At 40.2% G+C, this 5,257-nt stretch overlaps 1 long non-coding RNA gene across 1 annotated transcript in view; it reads left to right on the forward strand.

Moving 5' to 3' along the window:
- The window catches only part of LOC147817498 (uncharacterized), a 3,364-nt gene extending 1,597 nt beyond the window's left edge, over window positions 1-1,767 (forward strand). Inside the window, exons 4-5 of the long non-coding RNA XR_015436322.1 lie at window positions 810-1,049; window positions 1,155-1,767. This is a non-coding gene — a long non-coding RNA (uncharacterized LOC147817498). The remainder of the gene's footprint in view (window positions 1-809; window positions 1,050-1,154) is intronic.
- Window positions 1,768-5,257: the final 3,490 nt, after the last annotated feature.

Below are 5,257 nucleotides of genomic sequence, written 5' to 3' on the forward strand. Positions count from 1 at the left end.
ACCATTTGATAGGTAATAATTCAGCGCTTCGTTCGGTATCGGATCGGTATCTGCAGATACTAAACCTCAGATATCGGTATCGGTGGTGAAAAAAGTGGATCGGTGCATCCCCAGTCAGAAAAGCAGCTGCTAATGTCCTTATTTTTCCTTTTGTGTTTTCATAGGGATGAATCCACCTCGGGCCAGAACCACACCTTACCCAGAAAGAAAAGGTGAGTCATGCACATTACACCACCCCATACATATAGGCACCTTAGCAAATAATTCCAATGTTTGTAGTTGTAAATCAACATTTGTTAACCTGTGAAATAAACCTGCATGACAGATTCAAGTTTCTGCATGTGTGGAAGAGGTTTGTATTTGTTAATGTCTGAATGTAAATTATGAACAAATGATCAGTGGTGAAGTTAAACAGAGAAGAAAACTGTAAAACGCTGCGCCCAAAAGTTGCTTGCTAGCATTAGCAGCTAGCTTGCTGGCATTGTTCATTGATGAATGAATTTAACAATTTTATAAGAATGCAAAATGACAATTGGGGGGTAGCTAGCATTAGCATTTTTATCTTCTTATAAGTGACCAAGTATATACAAAGTGACATTTTGTTTGTAATAATTATTGTAAAAATAACAATCATAATGAGTATTGATAACAGTTATAACGCTAACAATGATATACTATAATTGCAATAAATTAAAATAAATAAATGGGAAGGAGAGTCTCCAGAGGTGAGATTCACTTCAGATATCACTGTTTCCTCTAATGAATATCAGATCCATATTAACACACACTGCTCTCTGATTATCTTTCAGCTGTCTTCTTGGACTGAACTCGGGCCCTGCAAACTGGGCCAGTGTTAGCCGCCTGGTGGAGGCCGTTTGCAACCGGCTCTGCGTCTTCACCCGGTGGCCACGTGGTCCAGAGGGACCGTGAGGACTCGGTGGTCATTCATTCTCAAGGATCATATGGCATCAGAGAGGCAGTGCTGGCCGGCCCCAGGATGATGCCTCAGACCAACATCCAGCTCTTTGAATTTAATTGAGGACTCAGTGGTAAGAGTTTGTCATGAAGCTGTTGGTGTGTTGGAATCTGTTCTGTGATTTATCTTTTAATGAAAGCTGAAAATCCTGAAACAGTCAGTTTGTCTGTGTGTCCAGGTGCTGGCCAGACTCTCCCTTCAGCAAAGGTTCTGTCCTTGGTCCAGGTGGGACAAGCCTGGGCCCTCCAGCAGGGGTCTGCCTCCTCCTCCTCCTCCTCTTCTTCCTCCTCTTCCTCCAGACGATGAACAGCATGGCCCCTCATTCAGAAGAGATGAAGAGAAGACAGGACATTGTCTTCTATCTTAATTTCTAACTTTTCATTGACATTATTTATAATTATTATATTTGATGTGTTGCAGTTGGAGTGGTGTTTGTGTCAGCTGATGTCTCATGATGATGTCAGTCCAGTGTTCCCTCTCTTTTAGCTCTGTGTTTGGTCTCCACCAGCTCCTGAGGGAAATCTGTGTCTTCAGCTTCTTAATGCTGCACTATGTTGAGCAGCTGCTGTCGGACCGAGTCTCTGCTGTTTGCTGCTGAGGAGGTCGAGGACAGAGGCTGCGGCCCAACAAGTTTATATATTCTTTCTTTTTAATGATATTGTTAAATTGCATTCAGGATGGCGCAGTGCAAAGACTGGACACTGACTTGACTCATGTTCATTAGTTTTATTCACAACTTCATTGTTGTCATTGAAAAGGTTTTTAATAAATAAACCTGTGATTAAATTGTACTGAGTGTTTCTTCATATTTACCATCTGCCTCATGATGAATCTAACAGTCACTTTGGTGAATCAGGGTTTTCATTGTTATTAAAATTGATAAGTTCATAAGAGAAATTAGAAAAGCACAAACTCTAGTATCTGTCTCTAGATCCTGTGTTGTCTCTGTTGAAGGACGGACACATTTAAACATTTCTATCATGTTTGTTGTTGATTAAAGCAACATAGAAAGTCTTTGATTAATTACAGATTCATGTGTTGTGATTTCTATACTGTGCTGCTGTTAAAGTTCACACCAGACACGCTCCATAAAAACCATCAACAAAGCAAAGCTTCATAAAAACTTTATTTCACATTAAAACTGCATTAATTTCAACAATTTACAATCAAATGTAACTGACAAATTAAAACTAGAATCCAGGTGTGAATGAAGGTGCAGGTGAACTTCACTGTCACAAGTTGCATCATAAAGAGGTGGATAAATCTTATTTAGTAACAAGTATAAATTATAGTAGAGATGTAAAATAATCCTTCATAGCTCAGTGAGGACGGTGCAACAGTCTGACAGGTCGACTGTTTCCTCCCAGTGCATGCTGGGATACATTCCAGTACTTCAAACTTTTTTGTTTGAAGTTTGAATGTTTGATGTGATGAAAAAAGTTTGTTACATTTCATCCAGAATCACAAAGTTTGAATGTAGAAGTCACATAAATGTAAAACTAATAAGATTTACCCTGAAATTACAGAGAAGATTTAAATTGTTATTATGGACATTAACCTTTATAATAACAAGCTACATTTTTAATTATAAATAATTACTGTCATTTTACATATATTTGTGTGTAATTTAAGAAAGAAAAAAAAAAGAACAGCGGCCTGCTTCTCTCCCTGAAGACTCCAGCTTTGGGAAGAAGCAGCTGTGTCACAGCTGTGTAAAGGTCCTGAACCTGGACTCTCTAGCAGGACTCAGGGAGTCCAAATGGACTGAGGTGATTGATGCAGACTCTTCCCCTAAAGGCTGCTGGCGGCTCCTGTATGAGCCTCCTGATGAGAAACAGATGGCTGACCTCCAGTGGAGGATCGTACTCGGAGCTATAGCTACAAACAGATACAGAGTTCACCTGGACAGAAAGAACACCTGGTGGTTTGCCTGTCCCCGTTTGTCTGATTTATTTAGGCGGCTGCACGGGAGGGTGGAGGCTTTAGGAGAGGGCTGTTTTTGGCCCAAGTTATACTGTTCAAAAGAGAAAGACACTGGTTCTCATCAAGCTCTTGTTAGCAACTGCTAAGCTAGCAATCTGGAAAAGCTGTAAGAGCCAGTTGTCAGGTGAGAGCTGGACGGAGCTGGTGCTGTGTCTGAAGGCCGGTCCTGTGATCCACTGGACCGGTGGATCACTGCAGCTCAGCTTGTGCTTTTTTAACTTGTAGGTAGAAGTGTGTTGTTGTTGTTGTTGTTGTTGTTGTTGTTGTTGTTGTTTTTGATTGTGGGGTTTTAATTGTTGAACGTTAATTTAGTAGAAGTTTTGAAATGGACCATTTAAGATTTTTAGCATAATGTGAAAATGTAAAGTTGTGTGAAAAGTCTTTTTCTTCTTCTTCTTCTTCTTCAGTGTAAGAAGCCTTGACTTTGACTCACCTATATATTTATTATATTATTATATTTAGTTTAATGTTGTTGACGTGGCTGACAACACGAGTCAGTGTGTTCTACATGTGCGTCCATCACGTGACTCCTTACGGCCGTGTGCTGGTCCTGATGTGGTCATGGAGACGAGCTCTCTGCCGCCGAGGGCCAGAACTGACTCATCACACGCCAAATGTAGTCAGACCGCCTCCGTCCTGCCCTCCACCTACAGCATGTCACTGTATGTATGTGTTCTGGGAGGCGACGGTGCGTGTTCTGTATCAGACTGTTTTAATTGAATGTGTTAGTTGTTTCCTGTTGGAGGAAGAAGTGATTCTGCACCGAACCAATCCTTGTTTATCCAGAGTCAGATAAATGTTAAATATTAGTGTGAAGTCTAAAGACTAAAAAGTGTTTTGTGAGGTAACACTGACCTCTGACCTTTTACCACCAAAATCTAATCAGTTCATCTTTAAGTTCAGGTGAATGTAACACGAACAGAGATATCGTGTCCACGGGAATGAGACATATATATATATATATATATTTATTCATATAATATAAATCTATATAAACGCCTCACATTGAGTTTACAGCAGGTTCATCTTCAGGCTGTTGGTGCCGCTGGTTCATATACAACATATTCTCTCTCTCTAGTTACATCACACAAACGCTCAAGGACCCAGGTGTGTGTGTGTGTGTGTGTGTGTGTGTGTGTGTGTGTGTGTGTGTGTGTGTGTCACCTGTGTTCGTGGGCAGGAGGTACGGTGAGGTCACAGCAGCAGGCGGAGCTCAAGGCCTCAGAGGTAATAACAGAGACAGAAGGTCATGTGGAAGGAAGAGGAAGTGCACGTGACAACACATGAACCTGAAACACACACACACACACACACACACACACACACACACACACACTACTGGAGATGCTGCACTGTTACATCACTGATTTCTTAGCGACCTCTTGTATCAGACGATCATCGGAGAATTAGCTGAACACACAACATGTCAGAACAGGCCGCAGGACCCGAGTCACCGCAAAGCATCATGGGATAAACAGACGGAGGGTTCGCTGATGTTTATTTCGATTACATCATATAAATCAGACTGTTTAAACTCATTTATAAACTTCATTTAGTAAATAAAGTTTAATGAGAAAATAAATGAACTGAAGCATCTGTAGAAAGTGGATGTTACTGGGAGGTGGTGGACAACAGGAGAATGGAATATTGTACATATATAAATATATATGTATATATAAAAATATAGATATATGTGTATATCTATTTCTATAAAAACAATACAGTAATACAGGGAGTGAATGTTGAGGGATTTACTTTAATCTTTATTTAACAGAAACCAGGATTTTGAACAGTTAGCAGGACAGTGGGAACTGTGCACTTGGAATTTCTATAAAAACAATACAGTAATACAGGGAGTGAATGTTGAGGGATTTACTTTAATCTTTATTTAATCAGAAAGTCTCACTGAGATTAAAATCTGTTTTCCAAGAGAGACGTGAGAACAGGAAGCAGACACACGAGACGACCAACAGCAAAGACGACGGAGCGACGCAACACGAGACATGAAGAAACAAGAGACATAAATACATCAAGTAACAACCTTCCATCAGCATTGTCAGTAGGTGACTTCATGTACATGATTTCAACCAATCAGATGAACGGCCTGGGACTGCTTCGGTTTGGGTTTATGTTCCAGTTTTTGAAAATGGCTGAAAAGTGAATCTTTATTAGGAAGATCGTCAGAGAAAAGATGCAGAAGGTTTCAGAAGTTTTCAGAAGGTTTCAGAAGTTTTCAGAAGGTTTCAGAAGTTTTCAGAAGGTTTCAGAAGTTTTCAGAAGGTTTCAGAAGTTTTCAGA

The sequence above is a fragment of the Seriola lalandi genome, unplaced genomic scaffold (genome assembly GCF_002814215.2).
Source record: "Seriola lalandi dorsalis isolate HSWRI2012SDOR001 ecotype SW California unplaced genomic scaffold, Sedor1 jcf7180002054950, whole genome shotgun sequence".
In the NCBI taxonomy this organism is placed as follows: domain Eukaryota; kingdom Metazoa; phylum Chordata; class Actinopteri; order Carangiformes; family Carangidae; genus Seriola; species Seriola lalandi.